This window comes from Peromyscus eremicus, chromosome 5, assembly GCF_949786415.1.
Source record: "Peromyscus eremicus chromosome 5, PerEre_H2_v1, whole genome shotgun sequence".
NCBI lineage: Eukaryota > Metazoa > Chordata > Mammalia > Rodentia > Cricetidae > Peromyscus > Peromyscus eremicus.
Window position 1 is genome coordinate 134207156 of NC_081420.1, and position 16478 is coordinate 134223633.

The following is a 16478-nucleotide window of genomic DNA, read 5'->3' on the forward strand; positions in this document are numbered from 1 at the left end:
ATGAAGGCTGAGGCTGTCCTGTGGATGTGGGCCAGCCTCACTAAGGAAGAGGCTCTAGGAGCAAAAGGTAAGACTTTTGTCTAAGATGGTGGGGATTGGCACAGGCATCTCAGGGGAGAAGAATATGTTGACTAGATTCTCAGTGTGAGACAAATGAAAATTCATCTTCTGGCTGAGAGACAAGGAGGACAGTTTTTCTCATCCTGGGTACCAGAACGTAGGGAGAGAGCTGATATTTTCATTTTCCATTTCAATTCTTTTAACTGTATGGGGACACACTCCTTGGTCTGATATATGTCCAGGTGAATGTCCTGTGTGCATTTATGAAGATAATATACATCTCAAATGGGTATTTTATAGTCTATCCTTTCTTACAATTCCTCCCTCCCTGGTGGTGGTGGTGGTGGTGGTGGTGGTGGTGGTGGTGTGTGTGTGTGTGTGTGTGTGTGTTTATGTATGGTAGACTTGATGCAGCTTGATTTCAAACAGTACTAGGCCTTTAATATGGGATGCTTATAACAGTATACTTTGACTTCTCCACCCCATGATGGGTACTGATGTCAAGTATTGTGTTTGCATCTTAAAACTCTCAAGTAACACTTTTACCGTTTTTATTCTAATCAGTAAATTGTATGTAAGAGAAAGAATCCAAGAGGGTAAAAAAAACTCTTTTATATTTATCTCCATATTTACTTCCTATTTCTTAAATCTCTCTCTCTCTCTCTCTCTCTCTCTCTCTCTCTCTCTCTCTCTCTCTCTGTTTCTTTTTGTAATTCCACCTTTCATTACTTCAGAATGTTGTTGAACAATTCTTAAACATATGCTTTATGAAAATAATTCTTAAAACTTCCCTTGGTTTGAATAGGTTTCTGTTTTCATTTCTGAAGATTATTTTTTTCTGGATAAATAATCCTGGGTGTCCCCACCCCCCCCCACCCCCCCACCCCCCCTCCCCCCGCCACACGCAGACACACAAACACACGTTAAGAATTTAGAGACCCGCTGTCATCTTCCTCTTGCTTCTGATGAACAATTAACAGCAGTTTTCTTCATAATCTTCTCCTATGTAATGAATTCTCTTGTTTTCATTTTATTCTTTTTTGTGTGTGTGTATGAGTGTTTCACCTGCATGCATGTCTATTTACCATGTATGTGCAGTGCCCATGGATAACAGAAGAGGGCGTCAGTCCCCTGGAACTGGAGTTACATATGGTTGTGAGTTGCCCTGTGAGTGCTGGGAATTAAACCTGGGTCCAATGCAACCAATGCTCTTAACCACTGAGCCATCTCTATAATGTATTCTTATCATCAGGCTACTTGTAACATTTTTCTCTTATTTCTATTTTTAGAGAATTGTATTATGGTTTACCTAGATGTGATCTTTCTTATGGTGTGTGTGTGTGTGTCTGTTTTATTGCTTCTTTTATTTTTTGAGGTTATAGTATAATTATATAATTTCCCCCTTCCCTTTGCTCCCTCCAAACTCTCCCATGCATTTCTCCTTGTTCTTTTTCAAATCCGTACGCTTGTTTTCCTTATTCTTTTCTCATTGATTGTCATTGTGTGTGTGTGTGTGTGTGTGTGTGTGTGTATGTTCCTAAATATATAAATGCAGCCTGCTCAGTATGTATGTTACTTGTCTTCACATGGTTTGTTTCTAGGGCTGATCATTTGGTATTGGATAGTAGAGTGGTGTGCTCTTCCCTGGGGAAGACTGCTTATCCCACTCTCGGCCTTCCTTAGTTGCCTGTAGTTATTTGTGTAGGACTTAGGGCTCCTGGACTTTCCCTGTCCATGTTAGCATGTCTATTGCTGTTGTCCTTGGTCAGCTCATGTTTAGGCAGTCATGTTGGTGTTGGTATTTCTTTTGTTGAATTTTTCCCACTACTTTAGCTTGCTATTTCCATATTCACGTTTATAGAACAAATGTCTGAGGGAAGTTCTCCAAAAATATTGGAACTGATAAAAGAAGAAATCTTGGGAGCTGGAGAGATGGCTCAGAGGTTAAGAGCACTGGCTGCTCTTCCAGAGGTCCTGAGTTCAATTCCCAGCAACCACATGGTGGCTCACAACCATCTGTAATGAGATCTGGTGTCCTCTTCTGGCTTGCAGGCATACATGCAGGCAGAATACTGTATACATAATAAGTAAATCTTTAAAAAAAAAAAACACAGAAAAACCCTGTCTCCAAAAAAGAAGAAATCTTGAGACATTGTGGGAAAGGAAAGAATATGGTAAACAAAGAGAGTGGTTTTAGTAGACCCTTGAGTTGTCTAAATTATGTTTGATAACTAAATCAGAAATGACCCTGTATGATTAGCTCTAAGTGTATCTAGGAACAATATTGAAGATGATCATTTTATAAATGTGTGAAGGTAAAGGGACACCAAAGTGACACCTCTGTACTTAAGCTGGTAGATGACACCCAGATATGAAGTGAGTGGACCTATCCAGACATCAAGTGAATGCACCTACCCAGAGCAATCACTCAAAAACCTGTAAGAGGTGCTCAAAAACACTATCAATAAATAGATGGAATTAGAAAAATGTTCAGAACGTCAGGGGAGACAAAAATCAAAAGCAGCAAAAAACCCAAACCAAAACAAAAGACAGATGAAAGCCTTAACATCTTAATAACTGAATGGAATGTGAGTACCTAAACAGACCATTTAAAAGGCAGATATTAGTCTGTTGAATTTTAAAAACTACACAATTGAATACTGTCTGTAAGAAACTCACTTCAAGCATAACCATGTTAGGTATTATATTAGAGTTGTCCAAAGAAACAGACTGAGAGCAGAAAGATGTATGTGTATGTTGTGTATATGTGTATATGTATATATATGTGTATGTACATACCAATATGTGTATATGTATGTTCATAGAGAGAGAGAAAGAATTTAAAGACTTCTTACACAACTATAGAGGCTGGCAGATCAAAATCTTCCAAGTCTGTGGTAGGTTGGAGACCCAAGGAAGGCTTGAGGTTACATCACAAACTCAGACACAGTTTGAAGGCAGTTTCCTTTTCCTAAGGGGACCCCAGCCTGATTTTCCTTAACTGGGTGCTGAGTATGAGCCTCTCGTTTATTCAAAAATTGGGGAAATGAGAGCCAGCAGGATGACTCCACTAGGAAAGGCAACTCTACATGCACACCTGCTTGTGTATCCTTTCTCCCTTCACCCCCACCTCTGTCCCACATGTGTGCAATTGATGAAATAAATAAAACTGGGGGAAAGACCCTTCAGAGACTGACCGGCCCACTGAGATGGAACTGAATTGAAATGGCACTGACCACCTTACCTCCATAAAGCCCGACTGGTAGACCACAGTGGTGATCTGAGTCTCCTAATATTAGTGTTGGTTCAGAGCCAATGTCCAATAATTCTCAAAAGGCCTGCTACTTCCTTTTCTACAATACAACCACCTTACCATTCCTGGTGAGGAAGGTTGGGGAAATTTTTTTATTTTAAAACTTAACAAGTGTCCAATCTATGAGGGTTAAAATTACCCCAAGACAGAAAGCAGGTGGTACATGACAGGTATGCAAATGAAAGTTTTTCAAAAGAATGGCACCTTCCCCTGAACCTTCTGTAAAACTAATTAGAACTTTAGTGATGTGGATAAGTCCAGAGCTAAATGATACTGGGAATCTTTACCTTCTTAATAGCCATGCATTATCCTCTTCCATATGTGACTTGACATTCTTGAGAGCATTAGGTGAATCCATTGAATGTAAGAACAGAACCCTGATTTCCAACCAACCAATGAGTTACAGATGTTGTTAGATGGCTCCTGAGGCCTATAGCAGTTTTCCTTGCTTTGTTTTAGCTTGCCTTATGTGTTTCCAGTGTGGATTTGAAAAGTCCCTCATGTGTATCCAGTGTGCATTTGAAAAGTGCCTTGATTTATGGTATTTTTTATTCTATCACTATAAAGCATCATGAAACTCTTACTACATTGGAACATGGAATCTGAGAAATCTGAATCTGTGTTTCCAGGCCATGGTCACTCACATTTGGCTCCAGAATAAAGTATCTCTTTTATTCTATGAGGTGACGGTTGTTTTTGTGTCAACAGACAACTAATAAGGAATTAGCTTTTGTGATTATGGAGGCTGACAAGTTGCTAGAGACCAAAGTCAGGCTTGCAATTTGAAGAGGCACTATTTCAGTTCAGGTCAAAAGGCAGGAGATCACCAGTGTCTGTGTCCAAGGCAGGAGGAGGAGAATTCTTCTTCTCATGGAGGCCTTTCTTATTCTCCTCAGACCTTCAGGAGGATGTGTGGGGTCCACCTACTTTTAAGAGGCAATCTGCTTTACTTGATTCTACTGACTCAAATATTAATCTCATCTAGAAATACATACAAAGATTGCTTACAACTGGTTGAGCATCACATGGTCCAGGTTAGTTGAAATTAAGTATAGCATGACCTTTGGTCTAAAGCTACACAAGCTTTACTATAAAATACAAATCTGCCACACTGTCTAAGTGAAACATAGGAACTATTTGGGCTCTATATTATTCTGCTACTATAACAAAATATTCACAGCTGGGCACTTACATCTTAGTCTCCCATTTTTCAAGGGTACAAGCCTGAAGAGTCTAGTGCTGGCTGTGGGGATGATGAGAACAGGAGCTATAATCTGGTCAGGTTGGGTGGGGACCCCAAAGCAAGGATTCTGAGAACATCCTTGCTGGAGGCCGGGGATGCCAGAAGGGAGCTCTGGTTCCTGTCTCTTTGTTATCTCCTAAATGAACATCTCTGCCTGGAGGCTATATGTGACTAGATGCTGCAACTGAACAAGCTCTACTGTTACACAGACCCACACCCCTAGGCTCCCACCTATGTATCGATAGGAAATTTCTCTCTAAAACTCCTCCTTTGTGGTCCACAAATTTCATTCTTTGAAATCCTAGGGGCAAGAGACAAGAACCTTGAATTCCTGAGTAAAGACAAGACCCAGAAATCTGGAAAGCCACCGGCTCAGGCAACTTTGCTGATCATTAAGTTTTCTAGAACCCGGGCTCCCCAAGACAGATTCTATTTTTCTCATGGGTGTCCCAATATTCCTGTATCACTTGGTATCCTCTGTCTGTGGTAACCCCCTCAAACAGAATCACAGAGGACGCATGTGTGAGGGACAAGAAGCTAAAGAGTGACCATTCTCTAGGAGTACTTTTACTTCATCTGAGAACACAACCTCAGTGACCTAGTACCCCCTCACCCCAGAAGCCCACACTCTTAAAGGCTACACCACCTTTTAGCATCACCACAAGAGATCCAACTCCCAACACACAAACCTCCAGGCGACAAAGCACATTTGAAATGTAGCAAATTCTAAGAATAAACAGAGTTTTAGACTAACATGAAACAAAAATTGATAAACAGTGCATCATCAAAATTTAAATCTTTTGTTCCATGAGACCTTATTGAGATGAGAGGATGAACTACATAGTTAGAGTAATTTTTTACAAATCAGATATCCAAAAAAGTAGTATCTAAAATATATAAAGAACTCCTCAAACCCATTGGCAAAAACAAGACAATCCAATTAGAAAATGATTAAAAGATACAAGCAGACACTTCACCACAGAGATTTAGCAGATGGTTGATAAGCACATGAAAGAATGTTCAACATTATTATATCAGGAGGTGCAAATGAAGTCCCAATGAAACCCACCTACATACCATCAAAATGACTAGAATAAAAACTGTGACACTCTCAGTTACTGACAAGGAAGTGGGGAGCTAGAACACCCATGTAATGCTGTCAAGGGTGTAACCTGATGTGACACTGTGGAAAACAGGTACCTGGCAACTTCTTTAAAAAAAAAAAAAATTAAACAACTCAGTGACCAAACCACTGCTCTAAACATTTGCCTAAGAAAAGTGAATGTTTATGTTCCCACAAGTTTCACATAAACATTTATATCGACCTTGTTCTTAATTACAAAAATGTGTAGCCAAACCAAATCTACATTAAGAAGTGGATAAACTGTAATATTTCTGGAATATTGTAAGAAATAAATTTGGGGTTGTAAAGAAAGAGACCACTCCTCCAAGTGAAGTGTCTGGACAAGGCAAACTTTACTCTTGACCAAGGGGATATGCTCAGAAGATCAAACCCAGGAAATGCACTTGCTCTTCTAATTTGGGTGGTGACTGTGTCTTTTCCCCATTGGCTGGGGACTCTCACAGTCTTATTCGATTGGCCAGTTTTAAAGAACTGACTCCTAAGGAATGAGAGAGGAAGAGGAAAGAGGTCCTGGAATGCAGAAGGGGCTTTTATGTAAATAAACATTTTACCAGGTTGGTGGAGGGCCTTAAGACATTTATGTAAAAGTCTTATAAGGTGAGGAAGATAAAAGATTTGAATTTCATGTCCTAAACACAAGTTCTAAAATTTGATAGAAAAGACTCATATTTAATATTTCTTACACTATGGAGTAAAAAAGAACAAACAATTGATAAAAATCAACAATCTTGATGAATCTGTATGTTACAAAAATGTATAACACAAGAGAAGAGCTAATTTCTCCTGGCTGCATACAAATGATAATTCCTTCTACAGAGCATTATTGAAATGACAGAATTATGAACATGGAAAAAGATTAGTGTTCACCGTAGGCCAAGCTATAGGAAGGCTGGAAGGAGTGGGATGTGGGTAGCTGTAAACAGCCACATAAGGAACCCATGTAATGGGAGTACTCTATGTCAACGCCATCATCCTGATCATGGCAGCTTTGCTAAGTGCTACCCCAGAGGACACGGCACAAAGAGGTCACAGGATTTCCGTTACAATTGCAGGTGAATTTACAGTTACCTCCCCCCAAAACACAATCTGTTAAAAAAAAAAAAGTTGGAAAAAGTGATTACAAGAAAAGTCATCTTAGGAATGTAACGTGAGCATCAACACATCTTGAGAATGTTTTAAAATCACAAAGGAACACTATGAGACAAATTTTGTCAGTGTTTTTGGAGTTTATATCAAATGAGTATTTTTAAGATTTACTTTTAATTATGTGTATGGAGTAGGGTTGTGCACATGAGTGCCCTCAGAGTCCAGAAGTGTGCATTGAATCTCCCAGAGCTGGAGTTACAGTCGGTTGTGAGATGCCCAACATTGGTACTAGGAACCCAACTTGGGTCCTCTTTGAGAGTAGTAAGCACTCTTAATTGCTGAGCCATCTCTAAAACCCCTCAAATATTTTAAATGAAAATTTAATAAATCGGTTGGGGATTTAGCTCAGTGGTAGAGTGCTTGCCTAGCAAGCACAAGGTCCTGGCTTCGATCCTCGGCTCAAAAAAAAAAAAAAAGAGAGAAAATCTAATAAATCTAATTTAAGGAAAAATACACATTCTATACATATAGTGAAACACAGATATGTACAATTATAATGTGCCACTTTAAAATAAAGTGGATTTTTGTTGTGGAAACACAGATATGTACAATTATAATGTGCCACTTTAAAATAAAGTGGGTTTTTGTTGTTTTGTGTATGTTTTTTGTTTGTTTGTTTTTGGTTTTGAGACAGAGTTTCTCTGTGTAGCCCTTGCTCTCCTGGAATTTACTCTGTAGACCAGGCTGGCCTGGAACTCGGAGATCCACCTGCCTCTGCTTCTTGAGTGTTGGGATTAAAGGTGTGGGCCACCAGCAGCAGCATAAAAGATTTTGTTGTTGTTGTTTGTTTGTTTGTTTTTTAAGAGAAGGGGCTAGAGAGACAGCTCATCGATTAAGAGCACTGGCTACTCTTCCAAAGGACCCAGATTGCATTCCCAGCACCCACATGGCACCTCACAGCTGTCTGTCTCTGGCCTCCACAAACACTGCATGCAGGTGGTGTGCATAGACCCACATGCAAGCAAAACATCTATACACATAAACAAAAAATAATTAAAACAATAGAGAAATCCTGAATAATTCTACAATCATGGAAATTTGATTAGTGGTCTATAGGTAATCCCTAAGTAGCCCCCTAATATATCTGCATGTGGTGTTAAAACTTTAAACACTGAAGCAATGATTGCTCCACAGTTGTGTATGCTCTAGCAGAGTAGGAGAGTCACCTTGATAACCTAACAAGGAAAAGCATCCTAACTATTGTACTTCATTTATGAGTAAATTATCAAATTTGATTGAAATGCATAAAGGACATGAATTTACGGTCTCATTCCAAGAATCTAAGAAGGCTTTAGCATTAGAGAATATGTTTGTGTAATCGAATTCACATTTTATTTGTTTTCTATAGCACCTGGTACTGATTCATCTCACTGTGTGATCACTGCATGTCCCGGGGCTGAAACAGAAGTGTCCATAGGCTGCACTGATTCCTCCTGTGGGGCTTGAGGGAGAAGAAATGTCTTTGCCTGTTGCACCTTCTATAGGCTGCCACTTTCCCCAGCTCATGGCTCTCTCCTCTGTCTTCAAAGATTGCTAAGATAATAAAGTTGTTTTCACTCCATTTTGTTCTAACCCCTTTGCCTGGATTTCTACTTTCAAGAGTCCACCATGGAAATCCAGAATAGTTTGATTGATTAGTAACTTTAATTACATCTACAATCTTAAATTTTTTTTTTGCCAAGCAAAGGAGCATATTCATGGGTTAAAAAAACATAGGAAAGGAGTATTTAGGAGGTCAATAGTCTGCCTATATATTCTTCAGGAAGTAAACATCACAGTATAAAAACTGTATTAGTCAGTTTTCCATTACTATAACAAAATACCATGAAAATCAACTTTCAAAGAGGAAAGATGAATTTGGTTCACAGTTTTGAAGGTTCCAGAATCTAGCTTGACAACTTCTTGTGGCAAGGCAGTAAGATCATGGTGAGGAGTGCTTCACGTTGGAGCAAGCTACTTCACAGCAAACAGAAAGTGAGAAGGAGGAAGGGGGTAGGGTACCAACACCTCTTCCCAGAGCACGCCTGTCATGATCCAATGTCTTTCCACTGGGCCTAACCCACCAAAACTTCTGCTACCTCCCAATGGCTCCATGGCCCAGGGACAAAGAGCTAACACATGGGCTTTGGAAGATACGTATGTGAAGCATAGCATCACAATAGGTTAAACAAGACATTCACAGAATTCTTCCTCCCCTTGTAATAAGCATCTTGGTACAGAGAGAGACTTCCTTCGCTTGATTATGTACCAGAAACCCCAAGAAAATACACACTTAGGAGAGCATTCCTCTAAAACCCAGAAGGAGACAAGAATCTACTTTCCTGATGCCTGTGACTCCTAAGTCACCAAGTCACCGAGTCACCGAGTCACTGCTGTAGTGGAAGCTGTATTCAACACACAGAGACAAGAAAAGCCAGGCACAGGAAAGGGAAAATAAAACAAAATTTAACAGTCTACAGATTAATTAGTACAGTTCACAAGGGCACTACCCTGAGCTAGGCATGCTCATCCAGGCGCTCAGAAGGCTAAAGAAGGAGGAGCATCACAAGTTTGGGAGTTCAAGGTCAGCCTGGGCTAGAGAGAGCAGGACACCATCTCAGAAACAGAACAAAATAGAACAAGACTGCTATCCAACCACTGTAAAACGAAATGCTTTAAAGAAGGGCGTGTAAGGATAATCTACAATAAATTCACAAAAACTTTGTTGAGGAAATTCTGAAAACGTTATTGGAATTCATTCACTAAAGACAAGGAAAAATAGGAAGACACAATTAAATTTATCGGCTGACTTCATGGACTAACCACGAAGGTTTCCGTCAATATCTCATAAATTCCAAGTGCTTACAGAGAAGCTCCTCTGTGGTAGGCGAGGGCTTCTGTGTACAGGGGCAGAGCTGATAAGCACAGATGAGGAAGCTGTAAAGTGCGTGGGTGTACTCAGGGCAGAAGGCTGTGAACTGCAAAGAGGGCCCAAGAAAGGCCATGTTTGATGCAGGGGACTTGTCACATCACATGTGACACCTAAAGCAGTGTCGTGGGTGTCATAGTGATCCAGGTTGGAAGGATGCAAGAGAGAGATTGACAGAGGAGCAGTGAGCTGGAAGACGGGCTTCTCCTGCACTCACCCTACTTCCTTCATTTAAACTCCTTTAACACACATTTGCTAAGCACGTTGTGTACTGCCAGGGTAGATGTCAGGGACACAATAGTGAAAAGGACAAACCGTCTTTGTCTTCACCGGACACAGCGGAGAAAGCAGATATTTTAAAATGAATGCGCATGGAGCGTCCCTAATCTGGAAGTTTGAAATCTAAAATGCCCCAAATGCCAAACCTTTTTGAGCACGCCCATGATCTCCCAAGTAGAAAAGTTCACACCTGATCTTAGGATCAGGTCATGGTGAAAATCCAGAAACACTGAAGATGTGTTACAAAATTATCATCAGGGAGTCAACAAGATGGGCAAACGTGCTTGTGGCTCAGCCTGATGACCTGAGTTCTACCCCCCGGCTCAGCCTGGTGTCCTGAGTTCTATCCCTGGAGCCCATGTGGTGGAAGGAGAGAAATTATTCCTCTAAATTGTCTTCTAACCTCCACAAGTACACCATGGTTTGTGTATGCATGCACACACACTCACAAAATAAAGAAATGAAATAAAAAATGTTGTGAAATGTAAACGTACTTGGTGTTTAAACTTGATCCTGTGAATTGAAGTCCTGATGGGGGAGCCTTATCTGTAATAAAGATTCTACCAGGCTGGATTGATTGAGTAGAACTTCTATGTCCATGGAAACCTGGACCCCTGCAATGTGCATGTCAGGAGCCAAATTAGCTTGGACTATCCTTAGACCCCTTAAAAGGCAGTCCTTGTCGAGTTCTGTATTGGACCTAAAGGTTTTGTGACTATTGGGTGAGATCTAGCTCCCAGCAACTCAAAGGTAATAACACCTCAGGTAACAGCTGAGACCTGTACAAGATTTCTCTGCTCTGCTGTGCACAGCCTACCTGAATGCCCCACCAACACAATTTTAAAAGTGCCTTGAGTTGGAAATTTCTTTGTTATGTTACTATAAAAACATCATGAAAATGTTACCAGATTCGAACATGAATATTGAAGTAACTTAAACCTAAGTTCCTGGGCCATTGGTACTCAAATTTGATATCGGAATAAAATATATCTGTCATTGTCTGTGAGGTAAGAACTGGTTTTGCATTGACAGGTCCATTCCCAAGGCATCTTTATGCATATGTGCAGACATTCTGTAATATGAAAAAAATCCAACATCTAGAAACATTTTTGGCTTCAAGCATTTTAGATTAAGGATATTCACCCTTAGTGATATGTGTGATGAGTTATAGAAAGCAAAACAAAACCAAACCACATATGAGTGTTTGTACAGTGACACAGGTATAATTGTGATCCAGGGGGAAATCACAATGGAGTAGCTGTGAGCCAGAAGACGGGTGTCTGCTTCCCTTTTCCTACTTTCCTTCAGCTAGAGCAGTGTTCCCAACCTCCCTAATGCTGCGGCCTGTTAATACAGATCCTCGTGTTGTGCTGACCCCAACCATAACATTATTTTGTTGCTACTTCATAACTATAATTTCACTACTGTGATGAATCATAATGTAAATATCTAATATGTAGGGTATTTGATATAAGACCCTCGAAGGTTGAGGGCCACAGATTTAAAGTCTCTTAATCTTGGAACAAAGCGAACTCTATCTAAAGCTATGAGGAAGCCTTCTCTGCTTAGTGGGCCAGGAAGAAAGAACAGAAGTTAGATCTCGTGGGGAGGAGGGAGTGTTTCTTCTGGTGAAACAAAATGTTCTTGAAAAACAAGTGTTATTCATGGAGTTAGTCCTGGTTTATATCCCTGTTGCTGTGATAAACACCATGATCAAAGGCAACTTGGGGAGGAAAGGGTTTATTTCATATTAAAGTTTCAGATTAAAATCCATCATTGAGGGAAGTCAGGCAGGAACCTGGGGGCAGGAACAGAAAAGGAAGCCATGGAGGAGTGCTACCCCCAATTTCTGTTTTCTTCAATGGAAGAACAGTCAAAATATACACTCACAAAGGTTATTAGACTTTATGGACTAAATCATCTGCTTTATTAGTGTTTCAAGCTAGAATTCCACAGGAAAAATGACTAAGCTGAAATTATTGAAACAAAAATCTTTCCCCTAGATGTAATTGTTAAAAAAAAAAGGAAAAGCCATTAATTTCTTTTAAGTAGTAAACACGAGCCTTGTAAACAGTGTGTGGAGGGCTCAGACCACCATTTACTGTAGTTAATTCATTTCAGGTACACTGGCTGGAGAAAACTACTGATGTGCCAAATCTTCAAAGAAACAGACAGGAGAAAATATAAAAGGCTAAAATGGCTTCCTAGCATAGATAGTTTCTTTGGAGATGCAGCCTGTACACCCTCCTTTGGCTCTGAAATTTCCCCCAAACACCTGGTGCTAATTGGCAGGCCATGGAACCTTTGGTAAGTGGCAGAACCTGGTAGATGGGGGCTAAATCTTTGGGAAGTGCTTTTGAAGGGGATGTCTGGACTCCCCCCACCCACCCCACTGCAGTGAGGTGAGTAGGTTTCCTAGGTCATCTACTTCCATGTATCATGAGATTTTTGTCTTGCCAGAGGCCGGAAGTGAGCACAGACCAAACCTCTGAAACCATAAGCCAAAATCAGTCTTCCCTCAGTTTAATTTGGTTATTTTAGGCATGTTGTCATAGCAATAGGAAGCTGTAAAACACTTTGGTAAATGCGGCATCTTCTCAAGGCGTCAGCCCTGCCGTGTGGTCTTGGCTTTGCCTATACAGGCAGATGCTCTTTTCATTGAATCTCTCCCACACTTGTGTGGCACCTCTTACCCATCTCCCTTTGCTACAGCGTCTCAAATCAGTAACTACACACTCTCATGACTCGAAAACTGCTTCCTGAAAACAAAAACAAATGAATAAAACACACACACAAAAATCCTGATAGGGAACCGCCACCGTTTCCCCGGGGCAGTCTGGCTCTTTCTTTAAATGACAGGGAGACAGAAACCCAGCTCCGGGGTGGATGGTCCTCAGACTGCTGTGGCTGCTCTCTCCCACCACGGCTTTGCCGCTTTTGCTTTGTAAGTTAGGGACACTGCTCATCAGTTTAGCTGATGGTGAGTGGTGTGGGGACGGCTCACGTGAGCGACTCCTACCATCCTGTGGAGGTAGCAGCTCTGCAGCTCTCTAGGCCTCTAGAGTGGGGGTGGGGTGGACTGGGGTGTATCTGGAGACTCATGAGCTGTTAATTTCCTCGAGCTCTGGGTTCTTCCATTCACCGATTCAGTAGGTCATTGCAGTAACGGACCTTTGTAGGAGTGATCCCTACCTTGGAAGGTGTGTGTTAATACTGGAGGTTGCTCCCTGAAGGTCCCAGCCCCACTGGTACTGGCCGAGTACATCAACATGCATTTAGGCTGGAAGTGGCTGGGTGTCTGAAGCTCAGGCCCTTGTCAGCTACCAGGTTCTTTTGTTTCTTTAGCACTAGGCAATGACCTACTGAATCGGTGAACGGAAGAACCCAGAGCTCGAGGAAATTAACAGCTCTAGGCATTGAACCCAGGACCTCAGGCATGCTAGGCAAGAGTCCTATCACTGTACCATACATCCAGCTCTGCTCAAACTCCCTCTGTGGTCTGTCTAGGTTGGCCTTGACTTTGTGATCTGTGGCCTTAGCTTCCCAAGTATAAAACAACAGGCGTGAACCACCAACCCTGGCTTTCTTTATTTTTCTTAAAGAAAGGAAGAAATGCTCTGAGTGTGAGTGGGAAGTTTTGCTGGCTGCTCCTGATGAGAGTCAGTTGCAGGAAATCCACCTCTGAGCTCTGATTGTGTCCTCCCTGACATGGTCCCTCCTCAGACCAAACCCATCTGGTTCATTCAGATAATGATGTTTAATTTTTAAAATCATACTCTAGTTTTAGGGAGTTGGGAGGGGAAAGTTGGTTCCTGTTGGAAGTGATTTGTGAGTAGGTGCCAGAGACAGATTAAAAGGGTACAGTTTGGCTGTCTTTGGTGACTCCAGGAGACCCAAGGGACTGATTTGGTTCAAGGTTTCAAAGCAGGCTTCATTATTTTTCCTGAGTTTGGAAATCATTTTACCTCACTAAAGGCTCCCACTGGGCAAGACTGAGAAACATGCCTGTCCTGAGGAAGGTAACTTACAGTCCTCAGGAGCTATCCATAGGATGCGAGCTCCCAGCACCCAGTAAGCACTCAGAGCACCACCCCCACCTCCAATCTATTCCAATTCAGAGCTCTCATTCAGGAAGCCCCAGCATAATGCAAGTTCATTTCCCATCTCTTCCCCCCAACCCCCCCCCCCAAGTCCTTTGGAGGTGGTTGGGCCAATAAGCATCAATCTTTCCTACTTCCTGGGATACCTCTAGCCTCTCCACACATCTATAAATGAGTGTCTTAGGACATTGGAAGGACCGCCAGGCAGAGATTTGTGGGAGAAAAACATCAACTTATACCCACCAGATTCTTGCATTTTTAGAGGCTCACATGATCATGTTGGCTAAAAAGAAATACTTAAAAATGGCATAAAGGATACGTGTTGCAGGGTTTTCATCTCACTTCACTCTCTGTCTGTCTCTCTGTCTCTGTCTCTGTCTCTCTCTCTCTCTCCACACACACACACACACACACACACACACACACACACACACACACAGAGGTATGCATCTCCCCCACACATGCACACACATATAGTTAGTCAGATTTCGAAAAGTAACACACACAAAAAAGAAAAACTACAGATGGGGAAACCGAGTCACAGAGAGGGCAAAAAACCATAGCAATCCGTGAGGAAACAAGGGCACTAACACCACAGAATCCAGGCACTATTTACAGCCTGAGAGGAAGGCGCACTGTGGCAGAAGGGATGGAGGGGTCCTCATGCTGAGCACCCATCCACACCCATGTCACCTGGATTCTCTCCTAACCCCACTGGCCTGTGCTGCCTATTCTGGGCTCCCGTCCCCATTGTGCACATGCATCCTGTCTCAAGCCTGTCTATCAGGCTCTCTGGGAACAAACAAGGATTTTCTTCCAACTCCAGGACACTCTCTCCCACCCTGAGTACCGGCTCCACCCTGGGAAGCCATGCGTCACTGGCTGGGGCTTGGTGACCTCTGCAGGAACTCCTCCATAAATGCACAGACAATGGCCCAGGAAGCACCAGCCTTTCATGTGCCTGAGGGGCTGCATTCATGCTCATATGACTTCGGTCCCCGTCCATAGCTTCAGAGTCCTCTCCTGTATTATTATCTCATGGGGGGCGCACCAAGCAAGGTCCTGGGTGTGGACAGAGCCAACATGATCATTTTCTTTTCGATATGTGGAGATAGAGATGAAAAGACGAAGTGGCTGAAGGCTGGTGTGTCCCTGAGGTGAGAGTTAGGAGTCTTGGATTCCTGGACTCCCCCCCTGCCTCAAGGCATGGAACTTCTGTCCCCAGTGTTGGGAGCAAACAGTTGCTTTGCCTCACCAGAACTCCATTGGGTATGGACTTGTCTTACCTCAGTAAGATGTAGAGGGATGAACACGGTGCTCATCCTGTGAGCCCTGGCTCACAGAACAGCTACTGTCCTCTAAGATGGCAGAGGCCATGATTTCAGGATACAGGTTCCTCATCTGGCAGCGTGAAGAAACTGTCGGCTGATGAGAATTTGTCCTTAATCCTCGGCCCACGTCTCATTTGTAAAAGTGGAGACCATTCCAGTTCCTGTGGACTCCTAGGTGTGTTCCGGATATCTCAAGGGAACTGTTTCCCAAGCCCTTCTGGGTCCCAGTGAAAGTGTAGCAGTCCCAGGTTCTTGACCAGTCCAAGCGTGAACTTGCCATGCATGTGCTCGGCAAGTGACTCAGAAGGTGCTGTCCTGGGTCAGCTTGGGTCTTGGCCTCCCAGCCTCCCAGCTCCAGGCACCCCTTCAAGATGCGCCATGTCTCCCCAAAGGCATCACTTTGGAGTCTGCTTCTGATTTGTCTGGCCCATCTCACTTTCCATCATCTGCCTCTGAACTTTACATCTGGATGGTCTTGCAGTACCATCTGGGCCTGGACATACACTGCAGCTCTAAGTCCTTTAAGAAGAATGTTAACAATGATTAGAGTCTGTTTTCTTCTGTGTCACATGAGTCGATCTGATGTCATTATGCACAGTGTGAGCTTTGCTAAGGATCAAGACTGATTTTTTCTTATTATGTGCAGGAAATATGTAAAAGCAGCAACAGTAACAACAATAGTAGTGCCATAGAAACTGCGTGGATTAGGAGAGAGGTCAGCACCATGTGCCTGGACAAAAGGACTTGGAAGCTGATCCTGCAAGGTTCGTGTTTAGACAAGAAAGAGTGTATGGTGGAGAGGGGTGCCTTAAGGGGGTGTGATGTGCAAAGACAAGGGCCAACTGGACTTGCAACAGCTTGCCAACACTCAGGTAGGTAGGAACGCAGGGGGATGGCCAGTCACGGCCAGGAGGTAGGTGGAAATGGGAAATCCTGAAAGCTCACATAGAAGCA